Source organism: Lepidochelys olivacea (genome assembly GCF_965140295.1).
Source record: "Lepidochelys olivacea isolate rLepOli2 genome assembly, chromosome: 10".
Taxonomy (NCBI): Eukaryota; Metazoa; Chordata; order Testudines; family Cheloniidae; genus Lepidochelys; species Lepidochelys olivacea.
Genome location: NC_140420.1, coordinates 49,608,318 through 49,629,110, shown reverse-complemented (window position 1 = coordinate 49,629,110; position 20,793 = coordinate 49,608,318). Strand labels below are relative to the sequence as shown.

The 20,793-nt window shown below is 42.7% G+C and overlaps 1 protein-coding gene across 7 annotated transcripts in view; it reads right to left on the bottom strand.

Moving 5' to 3' along the window:
* The window catches only part of PEAK1 (pseudopodium enriched atypical kinase 1), a gene marked incomplete at its 3' end in the record, with an annotated part of 215,074 nt that overhangs the window by 137,353 nt on the left and 56,928 nt on the right, over window positions 1–20,793 (bottom strand). The window contains exon 1 of one of the 7 annotated variants that reach the window (XM_084641716.1): window positions 14,403–14,493. The exons of the other annotated variants lie outside the window; for them this stretch is intronic. Of the gene's footprint in view, window positions 1–14,402; window positions 14,494–20,793 lie in introns of those variants that run through there. 7 annotated transcript variants of the gene reach the window in all.

The window sequence follows — 20,793 nt, the reverse complement described above, 5'->3', positions numbered from 1 at the left end:
AAGTGGATGAAAGTAACATGGTCGAGGCAATCTAGTAGGCTTGTATTCAAACGTTTAATATAATGCCATGTCAAAATCTCACAATCTAATAATGGTGAAGGACCATGAACAATAAGGGTAATGACAGCAAAGAACTGGATTTGGGAAATGGAAGGTAGCTGAGTACTTCAGCCACTGTTGTTAGGCCTGATCATATTCCATACTAAAGGACGTTAATAAAAATTACCATAGATATAAAAGTTGGAAGTGGTGTGAGGACAAAAAATACAACAAATTCTAGAGAGACAAGAATGTAGTAGAAAATAAAATTGGGATTCAGCTCTAAAAAATGCAAGTATCAGGGGAAAAATAATGCAAGTATACAAATGGTAGGAGAAACCTTGAAAGTAGTAATACAGAAACAGACTTAAGGGTGATATTGAACAGCAAATTAGACATGAGTTGTCAGGAGACTTAGCACCAAAAAAGCCAATGCAATTTTGGGCTCCTTGTTTATACGCATCATATTATATGGCTTTGTTGAGATGTTATCTGGAATGCTGGGTTCAGTTCTGGACACTTCATTACCAAATACTGGAGTGCGTTCAGAAAACAGCAACAAAAATAAGTAGGGAGCAGGAAGAACTGAGTTAATAGGAAATGTAGAAGAGCTAAATATGTATAGCTCGGCTAATTTATAACTAAGGGAAGACGCAACAGACTATGAATATCTGAAGTGTGTGCAAAACATGGAGAAAGAGGAATTATTTAGAATACCACATGAGGGATTTAAAATAGAAGTAATGGGATGAAATGAAGAAAAGGAAACTTGAAGATGAATAAAATATATTAGGAAAAAATCTTTCCAATGGTTTTACTTAACTTTTTAATAAATAATGCCACTACTGTAACAGTCAGCACAGGTAACAATTTTCCCTTATCTGTTATCTATTGCTAGAATAAGCAGCAATGTTTATTCATTCCACACTACCTCCCCCGAAACACCAAGTCTAATGAATGGAAAAACTACAGCTGTGGTAGGATGAAGTCCTTAAGGCGCACTATAGAAGAAACTCTGAAATCTCCTTCTCCTCATTACACTAGAAAATGGCATATAATATTTTAATACAAATGCAAAGTCATCAGTATGACTGAGGTATATTAATAAGAAAAATAACTATGGCTTCCTTTTTCAAATCCAACATTCCCATTTCCCATCTTCATGTCAGATGCTCAGTTTGCTGATTCACTTAAGCTAAAATTATACTTTTCAGCATTGGTCACATTGAATTATTTAGTACAGAAAACTGACTCAACTTTAAACACAAAACATTACATCAAAACCAGTAAATACCAGCAAGGAGGTTTCAGTGGATTACAGACATGTGGTTAACTGGATCATTGGACAGAGTTGGAAAATTCCAGTTGTGTCACACAGGACTCTCTCCACAGCAATGTTGAGATGACGAAATCTTATTTCAACAGGAACGAAAACTACTTTTGATAGCAAGCAAAACTACCTACCTATGCATTAATCTCATTTTGACAAACAGCTGGAGCTGCTGTGAAGTCAGAATCTTAAAAGGGATGCTTATCAGGTCAACTTTGCTGTTTATTACAATTTTTTTTCTGTAAAAGCTTAAGACCAATAGCAATATTTCCATATATTTTAAAACACTGGACACAAATTTTTCCAGCAGGTAAACATTCACCTGCAGTGCTTGCAACTCCAACATTGCAGCACTATATGAGGGCATAAGATCATGAAACTAGAATGCAATTGACTATTTTCATTGTCCAGGTGGAGAGAAATATTAAGTAAATAATCAACAATAAAAGAAATTCAACTTTTAAAATGTATTAAAAAGTTTTATGCAGTGTATTAATTGCATTGGTCCCAGAATATTAGAGACACAAGGTGGGTGAGATAATATCTTTTATTGGACCCACTTCTATTGGTGAGACAGACAAGCTTTCAAGCTTACACAGAGCTCTTCTTCAGGTCTGGGAAATGTACTCAGAATGTCATGGCTAAATACAAGGTGGAACAGATTGTTTAGCATAAGTAGTTAACACATATATCAAGGGACCATTCAAGTGAAGAGCCCATTAATACCTCTCCAGGCATAAGGGATTAAGATGGAGAAAAAAGCTGGAAAGGAAGTTAAGTGGGTTACAGATAATTGGCTTATTACAACAATCTATAATCCATTTGCTCCCCCACCCAGTTCTTCCTCCTCATCTTTCACCCCTATTCCTGGAGAGGTATTAAAGAACCTCTGCACCTTAAAAAGTTTTAAGATTTTATTTGTAACGGATAATTAAATTTATTTTCATAATTATGATTTTTAACATGAAAGTGACCCTTTATTGGAATAAGGATTTTTCACTTGAATCCTACTCTACTGATCAATAATCTAGTTAAATTCCTGAACTATTAATAAAAAGAAAAGGAGTACTTGTGGCACCTTAGAGACTAACAAATTTATTTGAGCATTCCGATGAAGTGAGCTGTAGCTCACGAAAGCTTATGCTCAAATACATTTGTTAGTCTCTAAGGTGCCACAAGTACTCCTTCTCTTTTTGCGAATACAGACTAACACGGCTGCTACTCAAACCTGAACTATTAATGTTTGTGACCCCAGACCATTGGTTTATCCACCCAAACAGGTGAAAAAAGTATGTAGAGTTTTCCTGATAGGAGGATTAAGTTTAAAAAAATATCAGTGAGATCTTTTCTCCTATGAAATGGAGATGTCCAGTGCAATGATACAATTGCAGATATACGAGATATGGGAGTACTGAAGTTCAGAGGCAAATTTAAACACAAAAGTTCTGAGCAGCAATGTCAAATCGGAAGTGTAAATCGAGGAGGGAAACTGAGAAGGTTGAGCTATGTTGTAGGACACCCCTCTTGACCACGGAAAATACTTATCTTTGAGACCTTAAGCTGAAAGAAAATGAGATGATGCCACAAACATACTTGGTTCACAGACAGAAAAGTGGAATCACTGAGTATCAGTTATTTAAGGGGTAGTTAAGTTTAAAGTTACATAGAAAAGAGCTGAGGTCTGAGATGTGAAACACAGAGGAGGGATACTGGCGCAGAATAGGAATTGCCACAAAACAGGAGAGGTTGGATAGATTGGAGTAGAACCATAACAGGACGGAATTGGTGACACTTATGCAGACACAGAGATTGCCCAGAATTGAAGGTCCACAGTGTAGAAGATTACATTTAGGTCAAAAAGAGGTGGTTACTTACCTGTAACTGGAGATGTATGGTCCCTATCTGTATTCCACTGAGGTGTTATGCATGCATGTCATGTGCCCGGAATTGGAGAATTTCAAACCAGTGTTCGTTGGTCCACACATATGCCTTGGCTCACCTCATGCTTCCATCCAAGGTGATAACGGGTGGGGCGGACCACCCAAGTCTCCAATTCCTTCCTCCACGGCAAATCAGACAGATCCGTAGCATAGGGGAAAGAGGGTGGGAAGCGGAATACACTTAAGGACCACACATCTTAAAGAACCTCCGGTTACAGGTAACTACGTCCCTCCTCTTCTTCTAGTGATGCTCCCTATGGTATTCTACTGAAGGTGATTAACAAGCAGTACCTAAGTTGGAGGAGGGTGGGAGGATGGAATGGTCATACAGAGAACTGCCACGTGGAAGGAGATGTCCGCCGCTGAGTCCTGTACTAAGGCATAGTGCGCACCAAAGGTGTGCACAAAACTTGACATGGCCACCCTACATATGCCCATAAGTGGCGCTGTGGTTGAGGCTTGAGCTTTTGTGGAATGAACCCTTCAACACTGGGGGAGGGTGGGGGAAGGAGGAGGTAGGCCTAATAGTTGGTAGCAAAGTTTGATGCAACTCCCACACTCCAAACCCCTTGGTCCCACCCCGTGAATTTTGTTATGTGCACCACCACCATATTGGTGCACATAACAAAATTCATTCCGCACCTGGGTGAGAAAAATTAGAGGGAACACTGCTACTTGAACCGTGAATTTTCCAGTCGTATTTGATTGCAAATTGTCCTCTGAGCAAGTCCGCGAGTACATTCTGTGACCCAGGAAGACAGGCGGCGGACAGAGGACATGGTGACTGATGCACCAATTCTAGAGACTGACTGCTTCTATGCGTACAGTGGCTGATCTCATTCCCCCAATTCGTTAATTTAGAAAACAGTGGTGATGATGTCTGATATGATGAGAATATAATGGGAACTAATAAACTGAAGAAATGAGTGGCATGCTTACTTTAAAGCTCAGAGTTCCAGGACATGTATGTGCATCCTGGATTCTCGGGCAGACCACATGCCCTGTGTCATTTGCTTGTCCACGTGGTTCCCCCACCCCACCAGAGATGCATTAGTGATGACCATCTTGTCCGGGGATTAGGGAAGGAAGGGAACCCGCATGCATATGTAATGTGGGTGTGTCCACCACTGGAGGGATGACAGTACTTTGGCAGGGACTGTCAGCATGAAATCGATGGAGTGACTGTCAGATGAGTAAACAGATTGGAACCATGTCTGAAGGCAGCGAAGGTAGAGGTATGTGAAAGGGGTCACGTATGTACACGAAGCCATGTGGCCCAGGAGGGACAGGCAAGTCCTGGCTGGTACATGAGGATTGCTCATGATGTGGCTTATGACACTGCTCATTGCCTGGAACCTGTGTTTAGGCAAGTAGGCCTGTGCTGTGACCAAACTAATCGTAATCCCTATGAAGACTGTGTGGGGTCTAGGATCGATTTCTTGATGTTGACACTGACTCCAAGAGATAAAGGAGGTTGAGCAACATGGAGGTTGATGCTTGGGCTTCTTGCTTGGACTGTTGTCGTGTTGTAGATGCTTGTTGTCGTGATATGGAAACACAAAGACCCCATAATGTCTGACTGACATAGGCCACTACGATGGGGGTGGGGGGGGGCAACCTTTGGTGAATACTCTGTGACAGGTAGCCATGTTGTAGGGGAGCACCCTGTTCTGGAAATGGTAGGTGCCCACTGTGAACCTCAGGAAACGTCTGTGGGATGGATGGACATTGATGTGAAAATAAGCGCCCTTCATATTGAGAGCCGTAAACCACATATTTTTCTAAAGATGGGACAATCGCTGCTCATGTGACCATATGAAACTGGAGCTTGTGAATGAAGTGATCAAGATGTCAGAGAGAGGATTGGTCTTCATCCACCTTTCTTCTTGGGTATCAGGAAGTAAGTTCAGCAGCTTATGCTAGGTATCCTGGATCTGTTCCAGGCGAATTTGGAATTCTCCTGTGACTCTCCACAATAGTTCTTGAAATTGGTTAAAGTCATCCAGAGGACAAGGGGATGCTGCAGTCACCACTTTGTCCAGAGATGAAGAGGGAAATCTTGCAGGTTCTGGCAGCACCGTTGGGACTGGACTAAGGGGTTCTTCCTCTACCAGTGGATCCGAGCACCTGCTAGCAGGAATTTTTTTTTAGAGGAAAGGCAAGTGAAGGTTGTCTTGCGGACCAAGCTGGTTCCAAGGGGGACCCGCATCTCCTCATATGACCAGTAGGTCAGATCCAATGGAGGTTGTTGTCACCACCACAGCCTGGGGTACCAATGACTCCAAGGTAGAAGTGGTGGATGCTGCCATGGATGTGGTGGTCCCTCTGACAGCACAGAGTGGTGAAAGCACAGGGCCAGTTCCTCTCCTGCTTCTGATTTGTTGCAGGAGGACTCTGGTTCAAATGGTGGTACAGTCAGAGCTGGAGGAAGGGTGTACTGTAGACTAATGGAGCGGCTGGTGAGGGGTCCTGTACCAGGGATAGATCCTGTGGCGGAGAAATAATCTCTCTAGAGGTGGAGTGGCCTGATGAACAGGGGACTCCAGGTATGGTAAGGCAAACGTGTTGTAACTTGAGTACGTTTCCTGTGTCAGTGACACCTTCTCTTTGCCTGGTATTGATGCCAGTGTTGTGGATTTTCCTGGAATGGGAGGATCCCGTGTCTCTTGAGGTGCCACTGATGACTCTACCAATGAACTGGAGCTTGGAGCCACCGGATTCAATTGTTTGCAGGATTTCTTCTTGTGCCTATGAGACTTAGTGTGAACTCCATCTCCAGGGCTCAAACTCATGGAAGGGGCATCCACTTTCTTTGCTTTTGAGGAACACTTAGTCCCATGCTTATGTATTTGCTTCCTTGCCTCCCGACTAGGCCCCACCATTGGGTCCGTGAGGGTGGTTCCACTGACACCAGATTTGGATGTTGTTTGCGCACATAATTGATGGGCCATGCATATTTTTGAGCAGAAAAAAGTTTCTGCCAGAAAGCTGCTGCTGTTCCACCTTTTGCCCACCAGAGGGTACTGTTGCGATAGAATAGAGCAGCAGCTCCTGGCCAGCTCGGGAAGAAAAAGAGCCTGCGTTCTTCACAGTGCCTGACAGGAGACAGGAGCTAGGGGGAGACAGATAGCGTAGGGCTGCTGGGGAGTCAGAAAGGGGCTCATAAGGGCTCGTGTGGGAGGCCAGACTGGGGCAGGGGATAAATGGGAGTGGAGGCGCAGGGCCACAGGGGGGAGGGAGGTGCAGGGCCACATAGGGATGGGGAAGGGGGTGCAGGGCCACATGTGGATAGGGGTGCAAGGACTCACAGGGACAGGGTCAGATATGCCAGACTGAACGGGAGAGACTAGGGGTCAGCCAGGGTCTGCACTGGAGAAGCTCCCTAACAATCCCTCCGCATCCCTCTTCCATACTTTTCCCACCCATACCCAACAACCCTATATGTTCACATCCAGGCTCCTTCCCAACAATTATTTCCCTCACCCTCAGCTCCTCCGTTACACCCCTGACCCCACAAGCCTTTGCTCTGCTTCTGAGGGGTGCAGGAAATACGGTTCTGTATTGTAGTTTAAAAAAATTATTACTCAGAATTCTGTATTAATATGCCTAGTAAGGAATCTATTTGTCAAAAAACATTTCCTGAATCTTTTTTGTTGTCAGTATTGTTGCTGACATACTTGCTCACAGGTATTTTGAAATAAATGACCAAAAATAATTGAAATATGATTATATTGTGTTATTTTAATAAAATATGCAGAATTTTGCAAAATTGAAAATATTGTGTGCAGAATGTTTAATTTTTTGCTGCAGAATTCCCCCAGGAGTACATTTTGCTCTGAAAGGGAAGGTCATAGATAGAGCAGCAGTGAGTCACAGCAAAATGAGGTTTTTTTGTTGTTTTGTTTTTGAAGAAGGTAGGCAGTGGCAGATTTTAAAACAGTTATGGAAGATACAAAAAGCAAATAAAGTTATTGACAATGATAGTAACAATGATCACGACAATGGCAGGGGGAAGCAAGATGGGAATGGACCACCAACAAAAACTGACAGAGAGAAGGGGTCAAAGACAGCATTTAGTTTTATTATGGTAGAAAATATTGATCAGGAAAAGCAGAAGGAGGAAACATAAGGTAAGGCAACTTTACACTGAGGATCAAATTAATCACACTCAGCTGGCTAAAGATGTGAAATAAGGGTGAACTAAGCTGATATGAAATAGGGAGCAAAGATTATCAGCACATTGGGAAAGGAGAGAGAAATAGAGAATAGTCTCTCCCTATAGAATATCTGACAAGACTTCTGGATCTCAGTGTGGAAACCTGGAAGCTAGACATGTACCATTTCTTTTCAAAGTACTAACTTGTGCATTCATGGGACTATAGCTGGCTTGTATGTTAACAGGGAACTTGAAGAGTAGGAAGCACTGTTGCTGTTAATGGGGACAAACTGGTTAAGAGAAGAGATCAGTACAGATATACAGGTGTAAATACAAGGTCATGAGAGGGAACAGTCAGCAACAGGTCAATTTTGTATGTTGTATGTTTTGTTTCCCCTTCAAAATAAATACTTAATAGCTTTTAAAATTCTTCACCCAACTCCCAAAAAGACAATGCTAGCAGCAGAGCACTAATGAGGTACCCTACAATAAACCCACGTAGCATTTTCAATGGAGACGGGGGGAAATATTTGGCAAGGAAACAAATTTCAGTTATACAGGACAATGAGAAGGTTGGGGAGGAAGAATGATTAATTATACTGAAGTAACAGCCGTGTTAGTCTGTATTCGCAAAAAGAAAAGAAGTACTTGTGGCACCTTAGAGACTAACCAATTTATTAGTAAAATATCAATTTCTTTTCTTCTGATTACAATAATGAAATAGTTTAGAAACGAGATTTCTGTTGTTCATTTCTGAAGGTGTCAGCAATTCAGAGATCTGTCTCAATGTACCCTAATCTGGTAGAATGGTAAGTCTTTGAAAAGAATTAGAGTGCCTTCTCCTTCTGACCTGCAAGGCCTTCAGGTCAGTGACTAGCTGCACTGAAACAGCATGAGGCTAGCTACCATGTACAGAGATGCTATTCTCAGCCTACTAATATTTACATGTATACTAGTGGCACAGTGGGAAGCAGAGTGTTGCAGCTGTTCTACAGAAGTACCTAATGAATTCCAATATATATCAGGTCAGGTGACCGTTGCTACAACATCCTTTGGAGTAAACATCCCCAAATAAGGAAAAATGTCCTACAACTAAATTCATGACATATTCTGCTTGTGCACAGAGAAGCAAAACTTTCCAAATCCACAATTATTCCTCTTTATCTCTCTTCAGAGTTTAAGCAGTGCTATGCTTGAGTATAAAAGATATGATAGCCCAGAAACTGAAATTGCTCGTTTGCTCCTAAAAGTGATTAAATTCCCATTTTAGAGAAACTGCCTTTTTTAAACCTCAGATGTATCAATCTTTATACACTACTTTACCAAAAAAATAAAAGAAAGTTTCCAGTGATAGGCACAATGACATGGTCAATTATAAGGTATCCTTTTCACCGTAGAGGCTTAACCTTGGAACTTTAGAAAAGAATTTCTTTAGGCCAAGGAGGTGGTCAGATTCAAATTCCATGGGTTAGATTTAAAAAAGGAAGAGAACTTTATTTATTATAAGTGGAGCCAGCAGTGACGTTTATAGGTAAGGTTGCCTAACTCTTCCAGTATAAGACCCTATTTTCAATTGTTTATAACTTTGCCAAACGAACTTTTCAGGCTGAAATTTTCTGTGCAGGGTCTATATCTCAGGCTAAATTTATTGGGACGTTTCAGTAAAAATTCAGAGCAGGTTAAAAAGGCTATGTTGTTTTGTCAATATTAAATTCTTATAACCATTTAGTTGAGAAGCCCCACTTCTTCCATACTTTGGAGCAGGGACTATCATCTTAGAATTAGAGAGGTGTCTTGTGCAGTCCCTGAGAAAATCCACCTAAATTTGGCTGGGTTATAGACCTCTGAAAAATCACCAGTTGCACACATTCAGTAGAGGCTTATTAAGTGTTTGTCAGCAAAATTCTATCTGCACTGCATGCTCTATCCCAAGGGAAAGACTGATTTATTGCAGCTACATTACCTGAAGTAAACCAACATACATAAAGAAGCAGAGCTTCTAACCTCCTGATGCTAAATATGGCTGATGGATAGCCAGAAATAATTGCACCAAACTGCTCACTGCCTCCTATCTACTATCATCTATTTTGTTTGCAGGCCTCTCAAATAGGACAGGGAAAGGGAGTAATATGCTTGAATTGAAATTAAACTGAATGTCTGGCAGTTTCAACCCAATATAAATGGAAACTGAACACCAAAAATGACATTTGGTGGAGATTAGGAAAAAGCTCTATAATTAGAAAGAAGTTGCATATACTCTAAAACAGTACAACAAGGCTTATTTTCTGGAAAGCTGATAAACTGACCTTTTTATTTATTTAAATTTCAGCTGTAACCTCATGCATGGTTTCCCAGTAAGGGAGGGTCTGTAGCCTTGGAACTTAGTAGGGTACCATTTTGCACATTTTACTGGCTGTTCATCTAAAAAATACAAACCTGAAATGAATGAAGGCTTTTTGTACGTGGAGAGTGGTGAGCAGTTTGTTGGCTGATTGACTGCTCAGCAAGAACATTCCAAAAGGGAATACCATGAGTTTAACATGCAGGAGTATAAAATCTTGAAGGGGAGAAGTGGCGTAAGGAAAGAAAGAGTGAGGCAGTAAAAAATAATGCCTAGCCAGCTTCTTTCAGGTCCTCTTAAAAAACTCAAAAGTTCTGAGTAACTGACAGTTGATCCCTCCACATTAAGGATTGACTTCCACGTGTCTATAAAGTCGGCCATTTAGGAAGTGAAGTGGGATCTACTTTTTGACCCTTCAGGACAGCATGAAAAACAGCTGAGTAAAGAAAACAATAAAATGATGAAAGGAGACAAGCTGGTGCACTTCAGTCCCCGGAAAAATCATGGAGCAGGTCCTCAAAGAATCAATCCTGAAGCACTTACATGAGAGGAAAGTGATCAGGAACAGTCAGCATGGATTCACCAAGGGAAGGTCATGCCTGACTAATCTAATCACCTTCTATGATGAGATTACTGGTTCTGTGGATGAAGGGAAAGCAGTGGATGTATTGTATCTTGACTTTAGCAAAGCTTTTGACACGGTCTCCCACAGTATTCTTGTCAGCAAGTTAAGGAAGTATGGGCTGGATGAATGCACTATAAGGTGGGTAGAAAGTTGGCTAGATTGTCAGGCTCAACGGGTAGTGATCAATGGCTCCATGTCTAGTTGGCAGCCGGTGTCAAGTGAAGTGCCCCGGGGGTCGGTCCTGGGGCCGGTTTTGTTCAATATCTTCATAAATGATCTGGAGGATGGTGTGGATTGCACTCTCAGCAAATTTGCAGATGATACTAAACTGGGAGGAGTGGTAGATACGCTGGAGGGCAGGGATAGGATACAGAGGGACCTAGACAAATTGGAGGATTGGGCCAAAAGAAATCTGATGAGGTTCAATAAGGATAAGTGCAGGGTCCTGCACTTAGGATGGAAGAACCCAATGCACAGCTACAGACTAGGGACCGAATGGCTAGGCAGCAGTTCTGAAGAAAAAGACCTAGGGGTGACAGTGGACGAGAAGCTGGATATGAGCCAGCAGTGTGCCCTTGTTGCCAAGAAGGCCAATGGCATTTTGGGATGTATAAGTAGGGGCATAGCGAGCAGATCGAGGGACGTGATCGTTCCCCTCTATTCGACATTGGTGAGGCCTCATCTGGAGTACTGTGTCCAGTTTTGGGCCCCACACTACAAGAAGGATGTGGATAAATTGGAGAGAGTCCAGCGAAGGGCAACAAAAATGATTAGGGGTCTGGAACACGTGAGTTATGAGGAGAGGCTGAGGAAACTGGGATTGTTTAGTCTGCAGAAGAGAAGAATGAGGGGGGATTTGATAGCTGCTTTCAACTACCTGAGAGGTAGTTCCAGAGAGGATGGTTCTAGACTATTCTCAGTGGTGGAAGAGGACAGGACAAGGAGTAATGGTCTCAAGTTGCAGTGGGGGAGGTTTAGGTTGGATATTAGGAAAAACTTTTTCACTAGGAGGGTGGTGAAACACTGGAATGCGTTGTCTAGGGAGGTGGTGGAATCTCCTTCCTTAGAAGTTTTTAAGGTCAGGCTTGATAAAGCCCTGGCTGGGATGATTTAATTGGGTATGGGTCCTGCTTTTGAGCAGGAGGTTGGACTAGATGACCTCCTGAGGTCCCTTCCAACCCTGATATTCTATGATTCTATGACTAATCACCCATGAAGAATGTCAAAATAGCCAGCAGACAATCTACAGCAGGGGATTTACGGGGCAATATAACTAAACTGGCTACATAAAACTCCCCTTTAAGACAGTGAGATACGTATTGCTCTGCACAATGGCTGAAACCCCATCAGAACTGAAGAGGGGTTAACTGGTTATGAAACAGATTATTCAGTATTAAAGTAAAGAAAACTGTGCTGAGGGGAACTGACAAAGTTGGATGGACTGAGTTCTTCTAGGAGACACTAACTAAGTAAATTAGTGAACAGGAGTGCATTGGCAGTCAATAAAAATCAGGAGATAGGAATAAAGACAACTCACCTTTTAGATGAACAAATGTGGATCAGAGTTGTTTATAAACCTCCCATCCCCACTCCCCCACAATAAGATCTAAGAAAATCATGTTTATTACAGCAAAAGCATTTAGTAAAATGGGGATAATACTTACTCCTTTTGCTACACTATGTCTTTATCTATTTAGACCATGCATCAACACATTATTTAAACATGTGCTTAAGTCTATTCTTATTCAGCAAAGCACTTAAAAACATGCTTAAAGTTAAAGCACATTCTTGAGTGCTATGCTAAACTGGGGTCTTAGACTGCAAGGGCTGGTCTACAAGGGGGAAAATTTACTTGCAGAAATATTCCAGCATAATTATACCAGTATAACTCCCCATGAGGACACTCTTTTTCTGGAATAGGAGTGTATTTTCCCAATTCAGCTCATGTCACTTTGAAAAATGGGAAAAGTATGTGGTGAACTGAAATTTCTTAGTTTTTTGAGATGCTCTTAACATCCATAAACAACTGTATATATACTGTACCCCGTTCTCCCTGTGTCTATGTTTTAAATTGTGAGATCCAAGGGCAGGAATCAGGCATTCTTTTCTGTTTGGAAAGTGTCTAACACATTGAACAATACCAGAAATAAATACCAAACAACAACAAATAAGCACCTGTAATTTAGAGCAGTTTCTAAACTGCTCTTTTAGAACCAGTGGTTCAAAACTATAGATATCTTTTATATTACAGCTAGGTTTTGATTATTGAACTGTTTTTTTTTATTCCAATTGCACTTGAAATTGCAATGCATAAAGTGGCTGACCATCTGCTAGAAATTGCCTTTATTCTCTTAACCAACCCACAGGATTTCAGCAAATAATTAAATACTGAAAGAAGCAGCTATGAGCATACAGTGGTGCAAGATTCTATAGCTATGACTCATACTATAAAGTGGATAGAAAGTTGGCTAGATTGTCAGGCTCAACGGGTAGTGATCAATGGCTCATTGTCTAGTTGGCAGCTGGTATCAAGTGGAGTGCCCCAAGAGTCGGTCCTCGGGCCGGTTTTGTTCAATATCTTCATAAATGATCTGGAAGATGGTGTGGATTGCACCCTCAGCAAGTTTGCAGATGACACTAAACTGAGAGGAGAGGTAGATACACTGGAGGGTAGGGATAGGATATAGAAGGCCTTAGACAAAGTAGAGGATGGGCCAAAATAAATCTGATGAGGTTCAACAAGGACAAATGCAGAGTCCTGCACTTAGGACAGAAGAATCCCATGCACCGCTACAGACTAGGGACCGAATGGCTCAGCAGCAGTTCTGCAGAAAAGGACCTAGGGGTTACAGTGGACGAGAAGCTGGATATGAGTCAACAGTGTGCCCTTGTTGCCGAGAAGGCCAATGGCATTTTGGGATGTATAAGTAGGGGCACTGCCAGCAGATCGAGGGACGTGATCATTCCCCTCTATTCGACATTGGTGAGGCCTCATCTGGAGTACTGTGTCCAGTTTTGGGCCCCACACTACAAGAAGGATGTGGAAAAATTGGAAAACAGCCAGCGGAAGGCAACAAAAATGATTAGGGGACTGGAACACATGACTTACGAGGAGAGGCTGAGGGAACTGGGATTGTTTAGTCTGCGGAAGAGAAGAATGAGGGGGGATTTGATAGCTGCTTTCAACTACCTGAAAGGGGGTTCCAAAGAGGATGGCTCTAGACTGTTCTCAGTGGTAGCTGATGACAGAACAAGGAGTAATGGTCTCAAGTTGCAGTGGGGGAGGTTTAGGTTGGATATTAGGAAAAACTTTTTCACTAGGAGGGTGATGAAACACTGGAATGCGTTACCTAGGGAGGTGGTGGAATCTCCTTCCTTAGATATTTTTAAGGTCAGGCTTGACAAAGCCCTGGCTGGGATGATTTAGTTGGGGATTGGTCCTGCTTTGAGCAGGGGGTTGGACTAGATGACCTCCTGAGGTCCCTTCCAACCCTGATGTTCTATGATTCTACACTACAAACTTTTTTCTCCCCCATTGTTTCGCAAACTCCTTGGTTAATCTAAAATCCATTCTCAATGGAGACAGGTTTCAGAGTGGTAGCAGCGTTAGTCTGTATCAGCAAAAACAACGAGGAGTCCTTGTGGCACTTTAGAGACTGACACATTTATTTGGGCATAAGCTTTCGTGGGCTAGAACCCACTTCATCAGATCTAGATCGTAGGTTCTAGCCCAAGAAAGCTTATGCCCAAACAAATTTGTTAGTCTCTAAGGTACCACAAGGACTTTTCATGCACTGTTTCCCAGGACATTTTACAATCCATTAAAAAAATCCATCCTTGGGTAACACATTGAGCCCTTTTAACATCTGCTACCGATCCCAATATTCATTTCTATTGGCCTACCATCATTTTTCAGAAAGGGAAACTCTCACTATACCATCAATAATAAATACTTTCAACTATCAGCTTACCTACTAATGAGTAGCTTTTAGCACATAGCTCCTGTTCAAAGAAAGAGTCAGGACTGGAAGACATGAATGATAATAGTCCTTAATAATTCACTTGTTTCATTAGTCTTATCCCAAAAGATAAACAATTTGAAATTCCATCTCTCCTCGGATTTCTAAAAGGAAATCAAGTTACAACATTTTAGAGGCCACCAGGATGTGTCAAGCAACAGCAATTCAAAGACATGAATATTTCAAATGCATGATATTAGCAGAAGACTTACCTACACACACGTTTTCAAAAATAAGAATTAGTGCCACGATCCCGAGAAGACTCCCATGAATGATTATTAGGGCTTGAAAATTATTTGTAGTATACTCCAAGAGTTTATACAATTTATTTTAGAATAGTATGCATAGGTCCACTGAATATCCACAGAATTAAGATTTTATATTTAAAATGTTTTTTTGTAAAAAAGAGTACAATATGAAGAAAAATAACTAGGAGCAGGTGAAAGAGAGGAAAATAGCATCTGGATGGGTATATAGCTTAAGCACATGACAGGAAGTCTAATTTCTAAATTTCTAAACTCTGCTCCAAAAAAGGTCCTCCCCTAAAATCTGTGGTCTTGGATAAATCACAAAGACTTTTTGTACGGTTTCCCCATCTGTAAATACAGTACCAGATAATACTTGCTTCACGGGGTAATGAAGGGTTTGTTTGGTAAACGGTTTCAATCATGAAAAGTGCTACATAATTGTTAGGTATTGTTGTTATATTATTTCCCAAGAAACTAAAGCCAGAATTGTGGAGGATAGTCTCAAAACATAAGAAAAATTTTCCCACAAAGTAATCCATGTGTTGGTCTCTCCTGCTAACAGGCACACATATGACTGGTCTAGAAGCTGCCTCCTATTCTAGGCAGAGAATAATCAAGTCATCAATACTGTCAAATACGCATGAAAATTAAGGCCTTGTTTGCACAGGAAAGCTTTCCAGCTATACAGTTATAGTTACATATAGGGCCCTACCAAATTCACGGTCCATTTTGGTCAATTTCACACTAATAGGATTTTAAAAATCATAAATTTCAGGATTTCAGCTATTTAAAATCTGAAATTTCATGGTGTTGTGATTGTAGGGGTCCTGACCAAAAAAGGATGTGTGTGGAGTTGGGGGTTGTGGTACTGCTATCCTTACTTCTGTGCTGCTGCTCGTGGCAGCACTGCCTTCAGAGCTGAGCAGCTGGCAAGGCAGAGCCATCACCAGCAGCAGTGCAGAAGGAAGGATGGTATAGTATGGTGTTACCACCTTTACTTCTGTGCTGCTACCTGCAGAGCTGGGCCCTCACTCAGCAGCCGCCACTGTCTGGCCACCCAGCTCTGAAGGCAGTAACGCAGAAAAGTGGCATGGTATAGTATTGTCACCTTTACTCCTGTGCTGCTGGTGGCGGGGCACAGCCTTCAGAGCTGGGTGCCCGGCAAACAGCCACCATTCTCCGGCTGCCTAGCTCTGAAATAAGGGTGGCAATATCATGACTCCCCCTAAAATAACCTTGTGACCCCTTAAAACTCCCTTTTGAGTCAGGACCCCCAATTTGAGAAATGACAGTCTCCCCAGCGAAATCTGTTTTGCATAAAGTAAAAGCACACAAAAGACTAGATTTCATGGTCCATGATGCGTTTTTCATGGCTATGAATTTGGTAGGATCCTAGTTTTATAGCTATTACTGCCTGTGCATATATTCTTATTCTGGCATAACACAGCATAATTTCAGTTAAATTAAAATCCTTTTCAAGTGACAAATTAAACTGAAAAAGCCACTCTTGTACCAGAATAAGAGTGTCCATATGAGGCATGGGGAGAGTGTTATACCTGTAGTGGTTTAAATTCAGGTCTTAGGTGATATCAAAAAAGTTTATCAAGTACAACAGGGTGTTTCTTTTGTCTAAGCATGTAAAACAATACCAAGATTTGAAAAATTCCCTGACTCCTAGCAGTCTGAGGACTGAACTTCATCACCCCAATGAAAATATCTTCTTCCCACCCCCACCCCCAAATTCAAATTCTCAAGTATGCATACTCATACATTTTTAAAAAAAAGTAGACTAAACTGTTTAACAATACTACAATGAATACAATACACAATACACTTTCCATGCAAGGAAAAACCAAAAGTTTAAAAATGAAAAAGTTACTCATAAAACCAAAAGTTAATGTTCTTCCTGCATTTGTATTACACTTTTATTTCCCCTTACTGACTTAGTTTTTTCTTTCCTATTATAGATCATATTGTATCTTTTCTTCCATTTTGAAGCATATGTTCACTCTTTTCTCTCTGTCTTCACCACTTTACATCCTCCCCCCCAAATTGTCTTTGTTCTCTAGGTTCTCCTTTATATTTTCCATCTTACCTTAGGGGTAGTGGGAGTGGGAGTATGGCTAATGGCATTGAGAATATGGAGGTAGAAATTATCCCATCTGAGATGGAAGTCAAACTCAAACAGCTTAATGGAACTAAACTGGGGGGCCCAGATAATCTGCATCAAAGAACATTAAAGGAACTGGCACATGAAATTGCAAGCTCAACAGCGAGAATTTTTAATGAATCTGTAAACTTGGAGGTCGTACCCTATGACTGGAGAACTGCTAATATAGTTCCTATTTTTAAGAAAGGGAAAAATAGCAACCTAGGAAACTACAGGCCTGTTAGTTTGACTTCAGTTGTATGCAAGATCTTGGAACAAATTTGAAAGAGAAAGTAGTTAAGGACATAGGGGAATGGTTATTGCAATAAAATACAACATGGTTTTACAAAAGGTAGATCATGTCAGACCAACCTGATCATCTTTTTTAGTCAAAGGAAATACAGTAGAGCTAATCTACCTGGATTTCAGTATGGCATTTGCTACAGTTCCACATAGGAAATTATTAGTTACATGGGAGAAGATGAGGATTAATATAAGCATTGACAGCGTAGTCTCTCCTTTAACTAGTTTGTTATCTAATGGGTCATACTGAAAGGTGAACTGCCCGGCTGGAGGGAGGTTACTAGTGAAGTTCCTCAGAGATCAGTCTTGGTACCGATCTTATTTTACATTTTTATTACTGACTTTGGCACAAATAATGAGGTGCGTGCTAATAAAATTTGCAGGTGACACAAAAATGGGAGGTACAGCCAATACGGAGGAGGACCTGCATATTACAAAAGAAGAGCTGGATGACCTTGTAAAGTAGAGTACGAGACATGGCATGAAATTTAATAGTGCAAAGTGCAAGATCATGCATTTAGAGACTAAAAACAAGAATTTTTGCTATAAACTGGGGACTTACCAGTTGGCAGTGATAGAGGAGGAGAAAGAGTTGGATGTATTGTTTGACCACAAATGACTATGAGCACTCAGTGTGATGCGGCCATGAAAAAGGCTATTGCAGTCCTAGGATGCATCAGGTGAGGTGTTTCTAGTAGAGACATGAAAGTGTTAGTACCATTATACAAGGCACTGGTGAGACCTCATCTAGAATACTGTGTTCAATCCTGATCTCCCATGTTTAAGAAAGATGAATTCAAACTGGAACAGGTGCAGAGAAGGGCGACTAGGATGATCTGAGGAATGGAAAAGCTACCTTATGAGAGGAGGCTCAAAGAGCTTAGCTTGTTTAGCCTAAGCACAAGAAGGCTGAGGGGAGATAGGATTGCTGTCTATAAATACAACAGAGGGATAAACACCAGGGAGGAAGAAGAGTTAAAGTTAAGTGCTAATGTGGACACAAGAACAAATGGATATAAACAGACCATCAACAAGTTCAGGCTCGAAATTAGGCAAAGGTTTTTAACCATCAGAGGAATGAAGTTCTGGAACAGCTTTCCAAGGGGAGAAGTGGGGGCAAAAAACATAAAGACTTCAAGACTGGGCTTGATAAATTTATGGAGGGGATGGTATGATCAGACTGCCTACAATGGCATATGGCCTATTGGTGACTGCTAGTAGCAAAAATCCCCAACAGCCAGAGACAGGACACGAGATGAGGAGGAAAAACTGTTACTCACCTTCTCATAATTGTTGTTATTCAAGATGTGTTGTTCATGTCCATTTCAATCAGGTGTGTGCGTGCGCACATGCACGTTGCCTGGAAGATTTTTCCCTTAGCAGCATCTGTCAGGTCGGCGTGGGTGCCCCCTGAAGTCGCACTCTCATGGCGCCTAATATATAGCCCTGCCGACTCACCAGCCTTTCAGTTCCTTCTTGCCGGTTACTCCAACAGAGGGGTAGGAAGGTGGGTATTGGAATGGACACGAACAACACAGCTCGAAGAACAACAGTTACAAGAAGGCGAGTAACCATTTTTTCTTCTACGAGTGCTTGTTCATGTCAATTCCAACCAGGTGAGTCCCAAGCAAAATTAGGAGATGGGGTCGGAGCTGTCCACTGACTAGAGTACTGCTCTACCAAAGGCCGCATCATCTCTGGCCTGCCTAGTAACTGTATAGTGTGCGGCAAAGGTGTGTATTGATGACCAAGTTGCCGCCCTGCACATTTCCTGAGTGGGGACTTGAACCAGGAAAGCTGTCGATGAAGATTGAGCCCTTGTAGAGTGTGCAGTTATCGGGGGTGCTGGGATCCCTGCTAGAGTGTAGCACTTGGCAATGCTGGCCACAATCCATGATGAAATGTGCTATGTGGAAACAGGCTGGCCCTTCATCCTGTCCACTACTGCGACAAAGAGCTGTACCGTCTTCCTGAATAGTTTTGTCCTCTCGATGTAAAAGGCCAGCGCTCTACGGACATCGAGAATGTGGAGTCTCTGCTCCCTGCTACTCGCATGAGGCTTGGGATAGAAAACCAGAAGGAAAATGTCCTGGTTGATGTGGAACTGCGATACAACCTTCGGGAGGAAGGCTGGATGGGGCCTGAGCTGAACCTTGTCCTTAAAAAGCATGGTGTAGGACGGCTTGGACGTTAGAGCCCTAAGCTCAGACACCCTCCGGGCTGATGTTATCGCCACTAGAAATGCAACCTTGTAGGAAAAGTAGAGCAGGGAGCATGTTGCTAGAGGCTCAAAGGGATCCCCCATGAGGCTAGAGAGGGCCAAGTTAAGGTCTCAAGCAGGAACCAGTTGGCGGACGGGCGGGTACAACCTGTAGAAGCCCTTCAAGAAGTGACTGACCAGGGGGTTAGTGAAAACCAAGCGGCCTGTACCTCCGGATGGAAAGCCAAGATGGTAGCCAGGTGTACTCTTATAGAAGACAAGGAGAGACCTTCCTGCTTTAGGTGGAAAAGATAATCCAAAATCTGGGGCACTCAGGCTAGCGCAGGGGGAAAGTCGCACTGAGCTGACCAGATTGAAAATCTCTTCCAGTTGACCAGGTACATGGCCCAAATGGAGGGTTTCCTGCTGCCCAGGAGAACCTCTCTGACTTGTTCTGAACAGGAGAGCCCGAACGGATTCAGCCATGGAACCTCCATGCTGTGAGATGTAGCGACTGCAGGTTTGGGTGCTGGAGCTGCCTGTGATCCTGCATGAGAAGGTCTGGGAAGAGCAGCACGGTAATCGAGGCTCCCACTGACGTGTCTAGAGACGTGTACCAATGCTGGAGGGGCCAGGCTGATACTATGAGAATGACCCGAGCCCAGTCTCTGCGGATCTTGAGCAAGACCTTGTCGACAAGCGGTATGGGTGGGAAGGCATACAGAAGCGGACCCCCCCAACCCCAGTGGAGGAGCAACGCATCCGCTGTGGAGCCCAGACTGTGATTCTGGAAGGAGAAGAACTGCTGACGCTTCCTGTTGCATCGCGTGGCGAAGAGGTCGATCAGGGGACAGCCCCACCTCTGGAAGAATGAGGATGCGACATCCGGGTGAAGGGACCACTCGTGGCTGTGGAAAGACCTGATGAGATGTTCTGCCAGCTCGTTCTGGACTGCTGGAAGGTACGATGCCTGTAGATTGACTGAGTGCTCTATACCAGTGCTTCTCAAGCTATCTTATGTGGGGGACCGGCAATTTTTTTCCCCAATTTGCACGCAGACCGGCAGCCGATGGCTCGCGGATCGGCACTGGTCCGCAGACCACCAGTTTGAGTAGCACTGCTCTATACAAAAGTCTCATAACCTGAGGGCTTCCTGGCACAGGGGAGAGGAGCATGCACCCCCGTTTGTTGATACAGAACATCGGTCTTATTGTCCGTAATGACTGATACACATCGACCTGCCAGATACGGGCGGAATGACTGACACGCTGGGCGCACCGCTCTGAGCTCTCTGACATTGATATGAAAACGGACAGCTGTCTGTGACCAGAAGCCCTGAGTCCTGTGGTTCCCCAGATGGGCTCCCCACCCCAAATCTGATGCATCCGTTACTAGCGCTAGGGATAGTTGTGGGGCAGCGAAGGGTACTCCTGAGCACACCTG